The following is a 21,355-nucleotide window of genomic DNA, read 5'->3' as shown; positions in this document are numbered from 1 at the left end:
ATATCTAAAACAACTGGTCAGAGGAAACGAATCTTTTCTTTCATTTTCACTTTTAATATCTCACTTTTACCTTCTGGTGCCCGATTATCTTTCAAAAGAATGAAATATCCTGGAATAAAAAAGGTACACTAGGGAAGGGGACAGAGATCTGCCTGGGGACTGAAAGGGGGCTTCGCGCACAGCTCATCTTGTTGTAGGATGACCTGGTTGGAAAACTAGGCACAGATGTCAGAAATTTTACTTTAAGAGATCTACTTGATGATAAAAGTTAGCCAATGAGGGAAGGTGGAATACGCCTTAAAAGCCCTAGTGGAAGTCAAATATTAAAAATTAGCTGTCAAGAAAAAGATCTAAACTGCAGGGCTCTACCAGAAAGAATAACTGTTTAAAATGCTTTCATTATGTGCTCCACGTAACACCAACAATGCTTCTGCGCTGAATAGATCATAGAAGAATGTGCTAGTCTTCCTGATAATTTAAACACCAATTTAAAATGAAATATATCGGGTGGTGCAACGGTGGCTCAGTGGCAGAATTCCCGCCTGCCATGCCGGAGACCTGGGTTCGTTTTCCGGTGCCTGCCCATGTGAAAAAAACAAACAAAAAAAACTGTATATATATATACACACACACACACACACACTCCTTGTTGAAAAACCAAGTAAGTAGAGCACACCCCGCCCTGGAGGGGCTAATAGAGGTGGAAATAAGCAAGGAACAATTACAAAGCAGTGGGCTGAGTTCTTGAAATCAGCCCCCCTGGGGGGGTGCGGCACTCCAGGCAGCCTTGTGGAGAGGCTCAGGGGTCCCACCAGGGGTCCCACCAGCCGTCCCCACTGTGTCCACCCGGCTTTCTCTGCGTCATTCATCTCAGGGCGCTGCGCAGTTACAGCAACAGGAGACAAGGGTGAACCTTCGACAGCTGTCCAGGAAAAAGGACTCTCTTTTGATCCAGATCTGGGATGGTCTCAATGGTCAAACTGGTCAGCACAAGAACAGAACACGCTGCTGGCATAAACTACTGGGAAAAACGTGGTCCTTAAAATATGAGGAGGGAAACATGGGCTCTGGACTCGTTCTGTGCCTCCAGGCCCTACAGACCGGCGGGGGCCCTCCCACCACCATCTCACAGACCTCCTCTCCGTCCCCCCTCCATGGTGTGTGACTCCCTTTCAGCTACTGGGATTTCACTGAGAGTCACCTGCTTGCCCATTTCCTGACCCCTCCTCCCCCCATCTATAAACAGACCCCAGCCCCATTCATTCTGACCCCCTACATACCTTCATTTTGCCTCAAAGCACTCATCGCCTGCTGTCCCACATATTCTAATGATTTATTTTGTCTCCCCTGCGCTAGAACGTATGCTCGGTGAGCAGTTTTGTTGTTCCGAACGCCACAGCAGTGCCCGCCACCAACGTGTGCTCAGAGGACACTGGCTGCATCTGTTGCTAGACTGTCAGCCAGCTACAAACCAGAGAAGGCAAAAGACTCTACTGAAGCTTACACGTCCAGAATCGGAACTCTTTTTTTCCACTTCACTAGCACTTTTCTAATGGGTAACAATCAGCAATCTAAAGTACACTGGCTTTATCCAAATGTTCTTCAGTTTCATGTTTGCCTTTCTTTTCAAGTATGCACAATGCTCTGGCCAGAGCTACTTCTAAGCCCCATACAATCCCCTTCTTCTGGGACTGCCAATATTGGCACGTGTTGCCCCAAGTTCTTTCACGGTGAGTAAAAACCACCTGTTGTCACCAATTGTGAATCTGTCTGCAAACTTGCATCAGATATGCTCTTTTCTTTTTCATTTGTCAACTCTTAGTGTCTGGACAAGCTGGAGGAATGTTGTTGCACTAAAGAGAAACAGCAACACCTTTAAGATTTGCAGATGGCTGAAATGGCATATAGGAAACTTGCTGGGTCTCAAACACATGCCTGATTTCCCTGAAAAGGCATGTAATTGCTGAATGCTAGTATTACTGAGGTTAGGGAGATAGGACTAAGGCTTTTGAAAAATAAAGTAAAATTTCATGTAGTTTTTCAGTACTTAAAAGAATATACACCATGGGAATGAATTCTGAAATTGTAAGATGCAAGAGATGAAATAATAAGAGTATACAAATACTCTCCTTGTGAGAACTCCTAACATTTTATGAGTTTCAGTAATGTCCAGGCATGGGAAGAAGGTAGGATATGTTTGCAGAGAGAGGGGCTATAAAATGTGCTGTTGAATTCAGGCAAGGCGCAGAGGTGGAGTTGATGGATATAAGAGAAACAAACAAAAAGTGTAAGTCATGGAGAGAGAAAGGAAGGAAAGGGAATTGGCAATGCACCCACCAATTAGAGCAGGGATTGCCTTGTGGAAGTTAGAAACACTAAAGCCTCAAAATTTTCTCCCATTCAGAATATGCACCTCATTATAGGAGGCACCACGTTGTAAAACTGCAGTGTTCAGCAGAAAATTGTTGTCCAATTAAATATTTTTTAACTGAATAAATGATCTTGCCTGATTGCAGTATTTTTAGGCTGATATTATTGTAGGCAGAGCTGCATAAGTGTTCCCTTATCCCTGTCTTCTCTTCGTACACTGCTGTACACAGGGTACTCACTGCAATCTGTGACTTCAGGAGGGTCTGCAACCTACAAAGAGTTGAATTCCACTTTGCTTCCTATTATTTTCCATTCTACACCCTTTATCAGGCTTCCTAATAAAATATTTGTATACATGTTTACGCTTTAACACATCGTGGCAACTCGAGGACAAGGATGATTTCAAATGATATATTCAGTAAACATTTTTTAATGAATGACCAAACACTCTATATCTACCCAAGGCCAGGAGCAGGAAGTATGTATAATGCCGCCGTGTAGGGTCAGATCAAAGACTTGCTTCCCGTCCCATGCTCTCACCCCCAAGCGCGGCGGGCTCGGCCCCATGCAGGGAGTGGGTTTGGTTCAGCCGGTCCATCAGTTGATAAACACTTGCCAGGAATGCTGTGCACTGGGGACAGTCCAACAGATCCCTAAATGAGAGCCCAACCCTGCAGAGCAGCCTCCTGCGTCGCTTCCTGGTGAACTAAGGTCCTGGATAAGTTAAACAAAACAAAACACTTTGTACCAAGTTATAAGAGAGCACGTGGCCTGGTGCAGGAGTCTGCCCTCTAGTGGACAAAGAGAGAAGATCACCATCCTCACCTGCTGAAACCACTCAGTAGGTGCATTTTTACACTTGTCCAATTCAGGCTTTTTGTGCCCCACAGCAGTTTTCTTTTCATTAGAGAGGCTGTGAGGCCACCCCGGGGAACAATCATGCATAGAATGTAAGTTTCCCACGCATCGCCCGCGCATTGGTGTGGAACACTATAGCTGATGAAAGCACATTTTTATGACTAACTACAGTCTGTGGTTTAACTTAGGGCTCACTGTTTGTGTGGGGCAGTTCCATGGATTTTTAAAAATTTTTTTATTCTATTAGCATATATACAACCCAACCCTCAACCACACTGACATGAAGTTGTGTTTTATGTTCACAGTGTTGTGTCCCCATCACCGCCATCATTACCAAGCATTTCCATCTTTCCAAATAGGAACCCTGTCCACTCAACTCACAGCTGATAGGAAACTCCCTATTTCCTGGCCCACTCCATCCCCAAGTCACCTATATTCTAGATTCTGACATGGTGAACTTACTTATTCTAATTATTCCCTATCAGGGAGACCATACAATATTTGTACCTTTGTGTCTGGCTCTCACTCAGCATGGTATCCCCAAGATTCATCTATGCTGTCACATGAATCAGAACTTGGGTCTTTCTCACACTAATAGTCCACTGCACGCATATACCGTTTTATTTGTCCACTCATCAGCTGATGGACACTTGGTTTGCTTCTCTCTTTTGTCAATTGTGAACAATGCTGCTATGAACATCAGTGTGAAAATATCTGTCTGAGTCCTTATTTCAATTCTTCTGGGTATATATATACCTAGCAGTGGGGTCATATGCTAATTCTATACTTAACTTTCTGAGGAAATCATCAAGCTGTCTTTCACAGTAGCCCCTCTGCAGTTTTTTAACTTTTAAAAATGACTTTTTAAAAGCCCAGATTTCATTTCTTATTGCTGCTACAAAAGGACCACCTCTTTGTAGGGAGGGACTCCTGCTTGCTTCAACCCTCATTTATATAATCCATAGGACCAAAAACTCAGACACCAAGGCCAAGCCATGATATGCCATGGCTTATTTTAATATATCTGTCATTTTCAGAACACAAACTTCCAGAGAGCATGGGGGGTCTAATTAGTTCCAAGCTGTGAGAACAAGGGTTACTGCATCCAAAGAATCAGGCTTCCTGGCAAGGGAAGTGCCCTTCTGAGGACAGGCAGCCCCAGACCCAGCGCCCAAGTGGCAAACAGGAGCCTGATGTGACAGATGGCACTTTTTCTTGTGTGAGGAAAATAAGTCCACTGCACCCTTCCCCAGGCTGGCTGGGACTGGACCCATGAAGGGAGCAGGAGAACACTGGGGAGCAGCAGAGTGAAGCGTTCCCACAGGGCTCCTCCCCGGCATCCAGCTCCCTGTGTAAGAGACTAGTGTCCTGGTGGGGTCCAGAGAAAAGGGGAGGTTAAATGTTAGGAATCCACCTTAGGGCAGCACGTCAGCCTAGCACACAACAGGACAAGCATCTGGGGGAGGTGGAGAGGTTTGGGGGAAGGTTAGATACCCCAACCAAGGCTTTACTTTTCCAGTTGGCAGATGCTCCCAGCCCTACGGGGGGATCCCACCAGAGTGGAGACACGGGGCACACTCATGCACCCTCACTGGGTGGGTTAACAGTCGAGAGAGAGAGCAGAGGAAAGCACACACAAATCATAAATGCTCTAATCACAGGAACAGTACGCATTTTAGCTTCCTCCTCGCTTTCATATTAAGATGTTTTATTATCTAGCAACAACTAGGATATAATACTTCCAATTAAACTACCAAATCAAAGACTGAATCAATTCCTGGACAAACTTTGCAGACATGAAACAACATAATTACTTGAACAGACTTAGGTGTTGAGGAGAAACAAGGCCACCCCGGGGAAGTAAACATGTGCATACAGGAAAAACACTCCACATAAGAACGCACCAGTAACTGATCATTAAAACTGTTTATTCCAGAAATAGCAACACGTACTATTTTTTCCAGTATATGTCACATCTTAACACATGCTAATTTAGGCAACAGATTTCTCCCTCTAAGGAGAAGCACGGTGGAGGGGAAGCAGCGTTCCACCTGTTAGTCGTCCCAATGTGAAAACTAAAAGGGTAAAATGGCTAGGAGGCTGGGGAAAGCTCCCATCTCAGCTCTGATGTGGCCCACTGTTGTTGGTTCCCAGGTTATCAGGGCCCCTGTGGAGACCTCAGAACTGCCTCTGGGATAGGGCTGGAGAGGGGCTGAGTTATGGGTACAGCGTGCTGGTCGCCCCAAAGGGCACATGACCGAGCCGCCATGGCCAGGAGCAGCTCATCCCCGCAGAAGGCCAGCAGTGCTCGCAGTGACATGAGTACCTGGGTCTGCAGCCTGCAGCTGGAGGCGACCACAACGCAGCAGAGCAACCAGGCCCACGCTCGGCTGTCGCTAAGGGAAGCGCACCTTCCGAACAAGGACAACACCCCCGGACCATGCCGGCCACCCACGTCCCATTAGATGACCATGAAGGCAGGCACCTCCCCAGGCACCACTACTTCTGCACGGCTCATGTTACTTAAGGATGAACAAGTGCTTCCAAGGCCTCGCACTTCCTACTTGACTTGTACGACAGACTCTGAGGTCACTATTTTCTAGAGTTAGGAAGAGCGCAGGGGACTGTACGTCCCGCAGGGAGAATCCACACCTGGACGTGCAGTCACTGCCGCAGCACATGCTGTACAGAAATCACAAAGTCATCCTGGTGTTGGATTCTTTTAATTAGATCCACACAAACTAGGGTCTGAACTGGGGCAGCATTCAAAAGATATATGCTTAAGAATTAAACCAAACAAAGCTGGACGGTCCTTAGCCATAAAATCTACATTTCAGGCACATCAAACCAGGCAGAAATGAGATCAGCAGATGTTCACTCAGCCCCCACAAAAAAATCTTGCAGTAAAAAGTGACCTGCAAAGAAATTATACCTCATGAGTTTTTATTCTGTTTTAGTCTGAATATTCAGAAAATGTTAAGTTGTTAACACCATGAAACACTCTCCAAAACCTGAAAATCTACCTCGACCTAGGATACAATGTAGAAGGGGCCCCAGGATTTTGCCCCTGGGGTGACCCCGCCTCCATCCGTCCCTCACCATTCCAGGTCTGTAAGCGCTGCTCTACACATGCTTGACACATGGGCTGGGTCACAGAGGCTTCCTAACCCAGCTCTCTCCAGCCCCAACCTACCCCACATCTTGACATCTGCCATATCCTCAGACTCAGCTTAGACCATCCCTTGCCTCTGCCTTCCTCAGAAACCTGGCTGCCATAGGTCATAATACACCCAAACTATGACATTCAAAGCCCCCTAAAACCCAACACCACCCTGTATTTCCTACTTTATTTCTCTTCCCTTTGCTCTAAGCACTTGCTCTCCCTGGTACAGCCTCAATTCCTGAGCTCTCCACATCCTCCCTGGCAGTTTCAGACTTCCTCCCTCATCACATGCTTCATTAGCTGGAAACACTTTTTCCTTCTTCCACAGCCCTGCCCCTTCAGAGGTCACATCCCCTGACAAACCCTGTTGCCGATGTTCCTTCCTGTTGTTCCACAGCATTATTTAAACGTCTAACTCTTAATACCAGGAAACTTCTCTTTATATCCTCTCCAAAGCATCTGACGTAACAAAGCTGTGCACACTGTAAGTACTTAAATGTGCCACTTCTCAGTCCGCGTGCTGCCAACAAGACAGGCAAAGACTTGAGAAGAATGCTGCGCCGTGAGTGAGTAGGCAAAACTACACCCAAGAAAAACATTTTTCAAATTTCAGTTATACCTGTGTTCAAGACCCTGAGTAAGAGATCCCCTAGAAGGGGATACAACCCTGAGTAAGAGATCCCCTAGAAGGGATACAACCCAAGCAAAATCTGTCTCAGCCTTTACCCAAGGATTAAAAAGCAGGAGATGAAAGGAGTCTGATAAAGGTGTCACAACCCTCTCCAAATATATTCCAGACCAGTAATGTCCAACACTGTGGTCACTGACCACAAATGGCTTTTTACACTTAAATTAATGTAATTTCAATTCCCCAGCTGCAGTAGCAGCACTGAAAGTGTTCAATGGCCAAGCGTGGCTACCGTACCGGACCACACAGATATCAGGCACAGACAGTGAACATTTCCATCGTCACAGAGTGCTGGAGGACAGCATTGTTCTATGTATAATGATCTTGTGAAATTACAGACTTTAGTGTATCTCCTCTTCTTTAAAACCCATAATGGCTTCCTACTGCTCTGAGGACAAAGACCTTAATCCTCATGAGCCCCAAGGTCCTGTGTGGTCTGGCTTCTCCCCACCTTTTCAGCTTCATTCCATACCATTCTCTCTGTGCTCTCCGGGCTAGAAAGGCTTTCAGTTCCTCCACCAGCCACATGTGCTAGGTCACTGGATCTCATGGCTCTGGGCCTTCCCAGAGAACTCCTACTCATCCTTTGGAGTCCAGCTCAAGAGAGTCATCCTCAGGGCAGCCCTCCAGTCTTGATTAGGCTCCTTTCGATTTATATCGGACTACATCTATTTCCTTCAAGGCATTCATCTCAGTTTTAAATCCACCCTCTGTAGTGTGCCCATTTACTGCTTGTCTCCCATCCAGACAAAGCTCCCTGAGAACAAAGGCCATGACTGTATTTTCCATCTCCGCACCCCTACCACTGAGCACTCTACCTAATCAATGTATCAACAAATATTTATTGTATGAACAAAGTACATCAACAGCATTTATACAATTTGAAAACTATGTGCTCTTATCAGCTGTAACGTTTTTCTTTTAGGACAGGTCCTGTTTGCAGTATCATACATGATCATCAAACTGCTGCTAGAATGCTCACACCTGTTACTGCAAATTCAAACCTCAGGAGAGAATTCTCCAGGGGATTTACTTTAGGTCAGGGTCGGGCTGTCTGGTACAAGGCTGCACCTACAACCAGGCAGGTCCAACCACCAGCAGCCTTTCCCCAGACCATTGGCCATGGAACACTGTACTCATGCCTGACATACCAGGATCCACAAGCCGAGGTCTGAAGCTCCTGGCCTACGATGAACAGGAGGGAATACCCGTGTGCCTCCATCCAAACGAAGGGATGAATATTCCTTATTTTCTGGGGAAACCCTGGGGAAAAAAACCATGATATAGTACGCTCTATGAGGACAAAACTCTCATTTAATACTCACACAGTCCCAGACGCCCAAGCTAACCCTGTCAAGAGCCTCCCGACCCAACTCTGATGCCTGCGTTCGGACCAAGTACCCTCTGCCTCCCCCCACCCCGGTCCCCGCCTCCTCTGCAGTGCGCAAAGCGGTCCCTCAAGTTCCAGGCCCCTCGAGGGTTTGGGGAGGGTCTCAGGTCTCCTCCATCCCGCGATGGCGGACGATCCTTTTCCCCCGCGCCCCGGGGCGGGGCCCGACGCCGCAGGCTGGGCCGCAGGCGGCGGAAGCTCGGGCCATGGCCGCGCCGAACCATCCCTACGGAACGGGGACTGCAAGATGGACAGCGCACGTGTCTCCACTCACGGCCCACCCTCCCGGCCGAATCACTTCCGGCCGGAAGTGAGGCTTTACCACCGAAACGACAGATAGAGGGTCGCTGCGGTTTTGAAACTGAGTCCTCCGGCGCGGTCTTAAAGGGGCCGCAGCCGTCCCCGAGGTGGACCGCTGGCCCGAGCCCCTGGGCAGGGGCTTGGTGACTGTATGTGGCTTTGACCTGACGGGACGTCTCTTTCTCCAGTTTGACCAGCCCCGACATTTATTTGCAGTGAAACCCATTTTTTTTTTTTTTTTTTTTTTTAGATTTTTAAAATTTTTTAAAAATTTTAAACCCAGCAGTTACGGTGGATAACCTAGGAGGGCTCGGGTGACTGCAGGACGCCCCCACCCCACGCCAGCCCCTGGGCGCCCTCCTCCCAGAGGCCCCTGCAAGTGGCTCCCTCAGGCTCACCCTCTGTTTCTCATGGGAAACTGTGGAGGCAGGGAGGAGGTGGGAGGACACATTTCAAGTGCTGAAAGCAAAAAAAATTGACAACCAAGAATTCTATATCTGGCAAAACTTCTTTCAAAAACGAGGGAGAGATTTAGATGTTAGATATTTCAAAAATGAGGGGGAGATTTAGATATTCCCAGATCAACAAAAGCTGGCCCTAAGAGGGTCAGGGTCACTGGCCCTAAGAGAGTTCTGCAGGTTTATGGGAAAGGAGGATAGGGTTAGGCTGCATGAGGAAATATAGAGATATAAGGATATAAAGAGCTCTGCTGAGATTAACAACATGGGTAAATATAAACGCCAGTACCGCTGTATTTTTAGTTTGTAACTCCACATTTTATTTCCTACAGGATTTCAAAGGCAAATGCCTAAAGACTGAAGATCAATCAGTGGTTTGGGACTCACAATGTATAAACCTGTACTTTGTGATAAGAACAACATAAAGGTGGGGGGACAGACGGTATAGGAACATAGTTTGTGTATACTATGAACGTTAAGTTGCTATTAAAGTAAACAAAACTGTTATAGATTAAGGATGCTAAATTTAAACTCCATGGTAACTACCCCCCCCCCCCCCCAAAAATACTGAAAACTATGCAGGCTCATAGAGACAGAAATTAGGGCACAGGTTGCCAGAGGCGGAGGTGTTGGGAGAATGGGGAATTAACGCATAATGGGCATAGGGGATCTGTTTGGGGGCATCAGAAAGTTTTAGTAATGGAAGGTAGTGAGGGTACTGCAAGATTGAGAACGTGATGAATCCCACTGAATGGTGTGCTTGGCACCGGTTGAAATGGAAAAGTTTGTTTTATGTATGTTCCCACAATTACAAAAAAAAAGGAGAGCAACTAAAGAGACCTGACAATTAAATGCAATACGTGACCCTGGATGGGATCTGTTAGGGGATGAGAAAAGGTTCAAAGGGACATTATTGAGACATATGAAAAAATTGGAAGAGAGACTGTAAACTTTATATCAGTGTTAAATTTCTTAATAACTGTAATTAAAGTGGTTACATAAGTGACTATCCTAGTTCTTAGGAAAAGTGCATGAAATATTAAGTACTCAAGGAGCAAGATGCATAGTACACTCTGTATTTGTTTTTTTGTTTTTTGTATGGGCTGGCATTGGGGATCAAACCCAGGTCTCCAGCATGACAGGTGAGAACTCTGCCACTGAGCCACTGTGGCCTGCCCCAGCGTACACTCCAGTATTCAGAAAATGTCTAGATAGATAGATGGATGGATGGATGGATAGATAGAATGTTATAGCAAATTTAGCAAAATGTTGAAACGGGTGGACCCAGGTAACTTGGGGGTAGGAGTATGTTAGCGTTCTCTGTATGAGGATTCTATTATATTTGAAAATGTCCTTAAGTTTGGAAAGTAATTCAAAATAAAAAGTTTTTAAAAAGGTACCCAGTGCTAGAAATATGGCAAGGCAACCACTAATCTACTTTCTGCCTCTATGAATTTGCCTATTTCATTTCATTTAAAGGAATCATACAATAGTTGTCCTTTTATGTCTGATTTCTTTCGCTTGGCATAGTGATTCCAAGATTTATCCACATTGAAGCATGAATCAGAACTTCATTTCTTTTTATGGCCGAATAATATAACATTGTAACAAAGGACTTTTAAAGTTATGGCCCAAATCGGGACTGCGGAAGTGCCTGCCAAGGGCCCTATTTGGACCAAATGGCGACTTGTTCAGAGTTGGCAAAGGAAGGCAAGATATATTTGACTCCTGCTTGCTTTTTGGCAAAGAAACCAGGCTGGGCAGTCAGCACAAAGGTGCAGCATTTCTCAGGGTGTCTCTCACCAGCAGAGCTGGGGCCTGACTCCTGGGTCCTTCCTTCTTGGCTGCCCAGTCATCCGGGGGTCCGTGGCCCCTGCCCTGCCCAGAGGGTGTCCAGCCTCGGGACGCAGCTCAGTATCTCCCGCACCTGCCGTCGTTCCCAGCCTTGGAGTGGCTCCTGGCCTCCTCTCCCGCAGTCCTCAGGTAGCATCTCTGGTTCATCTGCAGTCTTGCAGGTACAGGTGAGAGAAGCTCACATTGTCATAGTGTACATTAAAAGGGGTAGAGCAGGTGCAGGGACTCAGGACCCCAATCTCCAACTCTGCTCCCTGGCCTCCCTCTTGTCCAAGGGCCCGAGAACAAAACTCCCAGGAGGAGCGCTGGATGTCCAGCTGGGTGGACACTTCCCGAGGGAATGAGCAGTGGAAACCTCCCTGACCCGCACTGACTGAGGTCAGGTCAGGTCAAAGGAGGCCACACAAAGCGAGGAGTAAAAAATGTTTAAAAAACCAGACATATTCCCTGATGCTGTGTCAAACTTTAGGGATACCCAAGTCGATAGGCCAGGCCCTCGATCATGAGGCTTACTCTTGTGAAGCTTATGTAGGTAGCAGAGAAGCCTCCACTACCTATAGGATGCCTAAGAGTTCCTCCTGGAGGACCTCTGTTGTTGCTCAGATGTGGCCTCAGTCTCTCTAAGCACAACCCTGCAAGTGATATCATTGCCCTCCTCACTACATGGGACATGACATCCAGGGGTGAAAACCTCCCTGGCAGCGTGGGAGATGACTCCCAGGGATGAGTCCAGCCCTGGCACTGTGAGATCAACAATTCCATACTGACAAAAAGGGGGAAAAGAAGTGTAACAAATAAGGTATCAGTGGCTAAGACAGTTCAAATAGTGCCGAGAGGCTACTCTGGAGGTCACTCTAACACAAGCTTCAGTTAGATATTGCTACCAATTATAACCTGCCAACCCCCAACCAGGGCCATTCCAGCCAAACCGAAAAAATACCTGGGGCAGTATATCAGATTCCACAAGGGTTCCATACACTAGAGTAGCTTTCCAGAAACCTGCAACCTCCAAATGGGTCCCTGGACCAGATAAGTCCTGAAACCTAGAGGGCCCAGCCTCTCCAGAACAACAGCTAGTTCCGTCTCCCTACCCCATATTACTGACAGCCCCTTCCAACATGAAAATGGTAGAATGGCCATAAGCCCAAACACCCCTAAAGAGGGGACAGAAAGAGCAAAGGTGATGGTGGAGTTATACAGAGAAGATAGGATTTAACAAACGAATATGAATGCTGAATCATTACATTGATATTTCTTTTAGTCTCCAGTATTGTAGAGCAGCTAGAAGTAAAAACCTAAAATTGTGGAATTGTAACCCATGCCAAATTCTGAATTATGTTCTACAACTAATTGTGGTTCTGTGCTTTGGAATTGATTGCTTTTTTGTATATATGTTATTTTTCACACAAAAAAAGAAAAAAAAAGTAGATTGTGATGATGAAAAAATATTTATTCCTTCTGGCTCCTATATCCTGGAGCAGCTAGAAGGAAAAATCTGAGAATCATATGGAAGCCCATGACAAACTCTGGGATGTCTTGTAACAGTTTGGTGAAGAGTGCTTTGAAAACTATTGCTTTTTACTTTCTTTACAATAAAAAAGTTAAAAAAAAAAACACAAAACAACCCAGACATATTACATACATTTTGCTTTAGTGCAAAACGAATGAAAATAACATCCATTCACCAATCTTTTAATCCATAGCTTAGGCCATTTTCTAAGTGTGAGCCTGTCTTTCTAGGAAGATCCTTAAGACAGTTGCAAAGTAATCAGAGAGAAAATTCATCTAGATTTTTATGACTCCCCCAGTCCTTAGGAGTTGCTTTGTTCACGCCTAATTCAACAATACATAATTTAACTAAATATTATGCAAACTAATGACATAGGGTAAAACAAACAGAGTTGTTGCATTTGCAAAGTCCCCTTCGGGGAATGGTGAGAAAGGGGGAGAAATTCAACTTCCCCAAATTGAATTCTTGATATACTCACAAGCAGTGCAGACAACCAAAGCAATGGGCTGAGCCCCCAATCTTGGGGGGTTTTCATATAAAACCTAGGATAGGTCAAGCTTACTTAAAATTAGGCCTAAGAGTCACCCCCAAGAGAGCCTCTTTTGTTGCTCAGATGTGGCCTCTCTCTCCAGCCAACACAGCAAGCAGACTCACCACCCTCCCCCTGCCCACGTGGGGAAACGTGGGACAGAAAATCTACCTTCCTGGCAACGTGGGACAGAAATCCTAGAATGAGCTGAGACTCACCAACAAGGGATTGAGAAAACCTTCTCGACCAAAAGGGGGAAGAGCAAAATAAGACAATATAAAGTGTCAATGGCTGAGAGATTCCAAACCGAGTTGAGAGGTTATCTTGGAGGTTATTCTTATGCATTAAGTAGATATCACCTTGTTATCCAAGATGTAATGGAGAGGCTGGAGGGAACTGCCTGAAAATGTAGAGCTGTGTTCCAGTAGCCATGTTTCTTGATGATGATTGTATAATGATACAGCTGTCACAATGTGACTGTGTGATTGTGAAAACCTTGTGTCTGATGCTCCTTTTATCTACCTTGTCAACAGATGAGTAAAACATATGGAATAAAAATAAATAATAGGGGGAACAAATGTTAAAATAAATTTAGATTGAAATGCTAGTGATCAATGAAAGGGAGGGGTAAGGAGTATGGTATGTATGAATTTTTTTCTGTTGTCTTTTTATTTCTTTTTCTGAATTGATGCAAATGTTCTAAGAAATGATCATGATGATGAATATGCAACTGTGATGATATTGTGAATTACTGATTATATATGTAGAACGGAATGATCAAAGTAGGAATGTTTGCGTTTATTTGGTGTTTTTTTGTATTTAAAAAAACAAACAAACAAAAAAACCAACCCCCCACAAATTGCATGTCTGTTGCTGCCAGGTTAGCAGTCGAGAGCCGTGTAGAGAACCCTGGATCTCCGCTGCTGCTCCAGGCCAACCTGAGATAGCCAGATCACGGCCAGGGCTCTGCAGAGAAGCAGAATTGGCAGATTTTATATATATAAAGAGATTTACTGTAAGGAATTGACTCACAGATCTGTGGGGCTGGCAAGTCTAAATTCCACAGGACAGGCCGCAGGCTGGAAACTGCAGTAGGGTCCATGGTGTAGCCTTGAGGCAGAATTCCTGCTGACTTCTGAGCTCTCGGGTCTCTCTCCTAACCCCCCTGGCTGTGTGGACGAGGCCCACCCCCTAGGGAAGGGCCATCTCCTTTCCTTGAGGTCAACTGATTGTAGGTGCTGAGCCTATCTACAAAATATCTGCCCACATGCAACCAGGCCCGTGTTTGGTCACTCCACTGAACGCTGTAGCCCATTCAAGCTGGTAAGTAAAATCAAGCTGCCCAGTGACATGCACATTTTTACCCATGTGTTATTTCAGAGTTAACTCAGCTTTGGAGGTCTCCCAGCACCCCTTAAATCGGAGCTTCCATTTCATTAGCTTTGCTTGCCACACGGAGCCCCTGCCCTGGCCATTCGGGCCAGCTCAGCCTCCAGACACCCACATGCAAAGGCCCCTGTCGTAGCGTTGTCCCCCGAGGCTCAGCTCTGGTCCCAGTTGACAGCTTCCTCTCTGACGCTTTTTGGCACCGATTCTCTGTCAACTCCTCTGGCCCACTCCTGTGTCCCTGGAGTCATTTCTTGCTCACCTTTTTATGAGCACCTCTGATTTCCCCATGGAGTGGGACTTTTGGAAAGCTGCCCTGGGTCTGGTCACCCTAAAAACAGAGACAGAACATCCTCAGAGTCCTCCTCTGCCTTCTGGGGAATGCAGGGTTTGCAGGAAGCAGCTTTGCGCTCCTGCCCCCACCTCAAGCCAAGAGAGGGAGTGGTATTTCCCCAGTGCTGGGGAGGGGCTGTGAGAAGCAGAGAAGTGGCATCCCGTCCCCAGGCAGGCGCTTGCTGAGCTACAGACCCTGCCAGTCCATTCTGGTGCCACTCTCAGAAAGAAGGTGGTGAGAGAGTTCTAGGGACAGACTGCCAGTGTCCCCTGAAGGTTAGTGCAGTTGAGTCTAGACCCCATCACTTGCTCTCCTCTGGGGAATTCAAGGCCACAGGCTTCTGCAGTTGCCCTTGTCTTTGAGCAAAGGGGGACAGTGGCATGAAATGGTCTGGGGTGAAAAGGCTGGGGGCTGTGGTCCACTGAATGATGGCCTTCCAGCGAGGTCCACGGTCGAGTCCCTGGAACCTGTGAACGTGTTATTGTACCTGGTGTCTTAGCTTTCCAGGGCTGCCATAACAGAGCCCTGCAAAAGCTGGTGTAATAATGGAAAGTTATTTGCTTACAGTCTGAGGCTGGAAGCCCGAAATCAAGTTGTTGGCCATGTTGCTTCCTCCTGCAGGCTCTGGTGGAGAACGTGTCCCTTGCCTTTCGCCCGGCTTCTGGTGACCCCGGTGTTCCTTGCATGTAGATGCAGCACCCCGGTTTCTGCCTCCATCACCACATGGCCTCGTCCTCCCTTGCCCATCCAAATGTCTCTCTTCTTTTAAGGACACCAGTCATTGGGTTAGGACCCACCCTAACCTGATATGGCCCCATCTTAACTCCATAACATCTGTACTTTAATTTCCTGGCTCCAAAAGCAAACACCATGCACTGAATCACATATGTTTAATCTGGCCAGGGCTGAGGTTTTGGCTTTATTTGAATTTGTTCTTTATTTGTTTCTCCTAAACATTTTATTATGGGAATTAAAAATGTCCCCAAGTATAGGGAGAGGAGTCTACTGTAGCTGCATGTACCCATCACCAAGATTCAATAAACAGCAGTGCTTTTGCCAATCTTATTTTCTCTATTTCTCTCTTTGCTATGCTATTGCTTGAGTATTTAAAAGCAAATTCTAGACCTCACGTCATTCCACACCTCCGTATTTCACTACACACCTCTGCCTTAGTTTCCCGGCTGCTATGACAAATTCCATACTGTGGGTTGGCTTAAGTAACAGGAACTTACAAGCTCACGGTTCAGAGGCTAGAAAGCTTGCTCTTTCCAGGCTCTGTAGCATTGGTTCTTGGCTTGCCCGTCACGAGGTGGCATCGTCTTCTTTCTCTTCCAGGTTGTGTTGACTTCCAGCTTCTGGGGGTTCCCCTGGCTTCTCGCTCTCCATGTCCAGTTTCCTCTGTGTCAGTGGACGCCAGCTGCATTGGGTCAAGGCCACCCTTGTTCAGTGTGGGCGACCTTAACCCATAGCATCTTCAAAGGTCCTGGTGCCAAACGGGTTCATACTCATGGGACCAGGGGCTGGGCCTGGACGTGCCTTTTGTGGAGGACACAGTTCAACCCCCAAACTTGGGGTCTGCGGTTTTATTGGGGGTTGGTCACGTCGGCCAGAGCACCCGCATGATTGACCCTCCTTACTCAGTGTCCAGCCACTGCAGGGGCCAAACTGATACTGCATGGCTCACCCCCCTATCTCCCCCCCCCCATAAATCACCTTGTCACAGAGACCATTAGGAGTGGGCCAGGCCCCCTGGCCTCCTACCAGGCAGGCTGCTCCAGGGACCTAGAGATCACCTCCTACAAGCTGGTCAAGGGCCAGGTGCTTCTTTGGGATGTGCAGGGTTTGGACACCACGAGCCTCCTGAGTCAACCCTTTCCTGCATGCCCTCCTTTATAGAAATGCCGGGCTAGAGTGAGATAGGAAGGAAAGAGTGGATTTGAGCGGACAGGGGTTGCCTCTCAGTTCTATGGACTCCAGCTCATTACTTTATCCTCTCATTTGTTTCTCTATCTGTCAGAAAGGAAATACAATACTGAGTTGGTTGGGATTAAGGGTGATCGATTACATGTGCCAAAAAATCTAAGATAGTAGCCTTATATAAGATAGAATTCTTTGTTTTATTTGTTTTATTACATAAAAGAAGGAAGGATTCAGCTCAGGCCATGGACCAGTTCTGTAGCTTTAGGAACCCAGGCTCTTGCTAGTTTGTTTTCCCACCAACTTGAGCATGTTGCCTCAGGGTCCAAAATGGTTGCTTGAGCCCAATCCAGGATATCTTTATTTCAGAAGGCAGGAAGGAGGAAGGAGACAAAGAAGGGCTTCTCCCTCACTAAAAGGAGACAATTCTTCTTCTCTGTTTGTTCAGAATCTAGTCACATGGCCACAGTTAGCTACAAGGGAGTTTGGAAAGTGTAGCCTTTTGACTACAGGATGCCCCTGTCATCAAGACAGGAAGAATGGCTCCTGGGAGTGGCTCATGTATCTGCTCCATATACTTAGGGGTGATAGGACCAGGTATCAGTCGGTCTCTGGAAGGGATGTTTGCCGAGGACACAAAATGTTTGTGTCTTTTTTTTCAAAGCATCCTCCAGAAGACTGAGCACATTTACTCTTAAATAAGGGCTCTGCAGATTGGGAACAAGCAACCCATTTAGAAAATGCTTCACTGTGACTTCACAAATAACCTCATCAGGCAGAGACACCACTTAGAAACGTTATGATTGGAAATAATCCCCCGAATGCTCAGAGTGCTGCCTTGTACTTGGCTGAATAATTTCCACTGATTTTTTTTTTTAAAGAGGACTTGTAGATTTACAGAAAAGACGTGTGTAAAATGCAGGATTCCCATATACCACCCTATTTTTAACACCTTGCCTTGTATAGTACATTTGTTGCAACTGATGAACGAATATTTTTATAATTGTACTATTAACTATAGTAGTCCATGGTTTACTTTAGGGTTCAGTGTTTGTGTGGCACCATCCTATGGGTTTTTAAAAAATTATATCTAGTAACATACATTGTGCTGGTTTGAATCTATGATGGACCCCAGAAAAGCCATGTCCTTTAATTCTCATTCTATATTGCTGGGTGGGAGCATTTTGATTGTTCCCATGGAGATGTGACCCACCCAGTTGTGGGTGGTAACTTTTGATTAGATGATTTCCATGAAGGTGTGTCTCCACCCATTGAAGGTGGAATTGCTTACTGAAATTCTTTCCTAAAGAGGAAACATGTTGGAGAGAGTCCCTCTTTGTAGAGCCACGAGAAAGCCAGCAGATGCCACCATGTTCGCCATGTGCCCTTCCAGCTGAGAGAGAAACACTGAACTTCATCGGTCTTCTTAAGCCAAGGTGTCTTTCTCTGGATGCCTTTGATTGGACATTTCTATAGATTTGCTTTAATTGGGACATTATCTCAGCCTTGGAACTATAAACTAGCGACTTATTAAATTCCCCTTTTAAAAAGCCGTTCTGTTTCTGGTATATTGCATTCTGGGAGCTAGCAAACTAGAACATATCTAAAACCTGAAATTTTCTCTTTTAATCATATTCAAACCTATAATCAATGATAATTATTCTCACAATGTGAACCGTCACCACCATCCATTTCCCAAACTCTTCCATCATCCCAGGTTGAAACTATACTATTTAAGTATTAACTCCCCATTTCTTATTCCCATCCCAGCCCTTAGTTGCCTACACTCTAGTTTCTGACATTATGAATTTGCTTACTCTATCTCATATCAGTGAGATCACACAATATTTGTCCTTTGTGTCTGGCTTATTTCACACAACATGATGTCTTCAGGGTTCAACCCTGTTGTCAATGGAATTAAAACGTCATTCCTTTTAACAGCTGAGTGATATTCCATTGTATATCTAGACCACATTTCGTTTATCCATTCATCAGTTGATTGATACTTGGGTTGCGTCCATCTTTTGACAACATGCTGTTATGAACATCCGTATGCAAATATCTGCTCAAGTCCTTGCATTCCTTGCTTAGGTGTATCCCTAGAAGTAGGATTTCTGAGTCATATGATAATTCTATGTTTAAGTTTCTGAGGAACCCCCACACTGTCACCCACAGCAGCTGCACCATTTTACATTCCCACCGACAATGCACTATTTCTCCACATCCTCTCCAACACTTGTACGTTTCCGTTTTTTAAGTAGCAGCCATTCTAGAAAATGTGAAACAGCATCTTGTGGTTTTGATTTGCATTTCCCTAATGGCTAATAACATTGAGCATCTTTTCATGTGCTTTTAGGCCAGTTGTATATTTTCTTTGGAGAAACGTCTGTTCATGTCTTTTTGGTGTTGAGTTGCAGGAGTTCTTAATAGATCCTGGGCCACCAACCTGACCGAGGACTTCTGAGCTAGTCTGTTGAGTCTAGCTGTGGAGACACCCAAGAGGATGCTGGCCAAGCTGTTCCTCCTCCGAGGGGCACTGTGCGTCCTCACTCAGAGGTCGAGGGGCTGTGTCACGCTCAGCTGGTGGTGATAGGGTGACCTCTGTACCCACCTGCAGGGCACTTCCTTGGGTCAGGGGACTCCTAAGTGTGAACGCCGTGGTGTCACAGGCAAGTGGGCACTTTATTTCCCAAGACCCCAGCACGTGCCCCCTTTCTGGGGAGGAGAGCGTCCAGCCCTGCTCTTGCAGAGCTGGCTTTAAGCCCACTGTTGCCAAGCCACCTTGTCGTCACCCTGGTCATAGGTGAGCACTTCCAACATGCTGACAGTCGTATGTGTGCGATCTCATCTCACTTTCACAATACTCAGGGGAAGCAGGTACTGTTATCGTCACCTCCTTTTCTCAGATGTTAAATCAAGCTTTGAGATTAGGGCTGCAAAGCTGGCAGATGGCAGAGCCAGAATTGAGCCCAGAGAGTCTGACTGCAGACCAAGGGCTCTCCACACCCCACTCTGCTGGCCCCTCTCCAGAATATTCCACATAGAGTTGCTAGATTTAGCAAAGCAAAACAAATCGGAATGCCCGGTTAAATTTGAATTTCAGGTAAATGAGTAATTTTTTTTAAATATAGGTATGTACCAAATATTGCATGGGGACATACTTATGCTAAAAATAAAAAAATTCACTGTTTATCTAAACTGCAAATTTAACTGGGTAGGGGGTGTAAAGGTAGCTTAGTGGTAGAGTTCTCGCCTTCCATGTGGGAGAGCTGGGTTCAATTCCCAGCCCATGCACTTCCCCCCAAAACAAACAAGCAAGCAAACAAAAAAACCAACCAAACAAAAAATTCACCAAATGTTCTAGTTTGCTAGCTGCTGGAATGCAATATACCAGAAATGGAATGGCTTTTAAAAGGGAGATTTTAATGAGTTGCTAGTTTACAGTTCTAAGGCCGAGAAAATGTCCCAATTAAAAACAAGTCTATAGAAATGTCCAATCAAAGGCATCCAGGGAAAGATACCTTGGTTCAAGAAGGCCGATGAAGTTTAGGGTTTCTCTCTCAAGTGAGAAGGCACATGGCGAACACAGTCAGGGCTTCTCTCTCAGCTGGAAGGGCACATGGCGAATACGGCGTCATCTGCTAGCTTTCTCTCCTGGCTTCCTGTTTCATGAAGCTCCCTGGGAGGCGTTTTCCTTCTTCATCTCCAAAGGTCACTGGCTGGTGGACTCTCTGCTTCGTGGTGCTGCAGCATTCTCTGCTCTCTCTGAATCTCTCTGAATCTCTCATTCTCCAAAATGTTTCCTCTTTTATAGGACTTCAGAAACTAATCAAGACCCACTCAAATGGGTGGAGACATGCCATCCCCTAATCCAGTTTAACAACCATTCTTAACTAAATCACATCAACCAGGGAGATGATCTCATTACAGTTTCAAATATACAGTACTGAATATGGATTATTCTACCTTTAAGAAATGGGATTTATATTAAAACATGGCTTTTCTTAGGGGGCATACTTCCTTTCAAACCAGCGCACCAAATGATGCTGCAGTAACGGGATACGCACATGGAAAAAGAATGAAATGTGACCCCACAATACAGCATACAAAAAAACAATAGACTGGGTATTCTGTATTTTGCCTGGCAACCATAATTTCAAGGCAAAAGCCAAGCCCTGTGCTTGCCAGGCAAAAGCAAGCAGCTCCGGGACAGGACAGACATCCTGGCATCATCCGGATGGGCAGGAAAGGGGCAAGGATGTCCTCAGGGTCCCCGTGGCTTAGGAACCCACCTCAGAGAACAGGCTTATCAATCCCCGGGGCCAGCCACCAGCTTTCCCTAAGCAAGTGCTGGCAGCTCCTGAAAAGTTGCTCACACATGAGGGAGGGTAACGGAAGCCTGGCTGCCCGGCATCTGGGGATGTCTGGGAGAGGAGGCAGAGGGGACCAGGCAAGTTGAATTACTCTGCGGGCTTCCAAGGGCCCCTGGGGCTCTGCAGCAGCGACAGCAGGCAGGAGCCAGTGCCAGGATACAAACCCCACTTCAGCCCCGATTGCTCCCGGGTCGCGCAGGGCTCAGGTTACAGCTGTGCCCGGTG

At 46.2% G+C, this 21,355-nt stretch overlaps 1 non-coding gene across 1 annotated transcript; it reads right to left on the bottom strand.

Moving 5' to 3' along the window:
• Positions 1–8,010: 8,010 nt before the first annotated feature.
• LOC143689286 (small Cajal body-specific RNA 16) lies at positions 8,011–8,196 on the bottom strand. The gene has a single exon (XR_013178730.1).
• Positions 8,197–21,355: the final 13,159 nt, after the last annotated feature.

The sequence above is a fragment of the Tamandua tetradactyla genome, chromosome 6, assembly GCF_023851605.1.
Source record: "Tamandua tetradactyla isolate mTamTet1 chromosome 6, mTamTet1.pri, whole genome shotgun sequence".
Lineage (NCBI taxonomy): Eukaryota > Metazoa > Chordata > Mammalia > Pilosa > Myrmecophagidae > Tamandua > Tamandua tetradactyla.
Note: the sequence above shows the minus strand (reverse complement) of the source record. Positions and strands in the feature narration are given on the sequence as shown.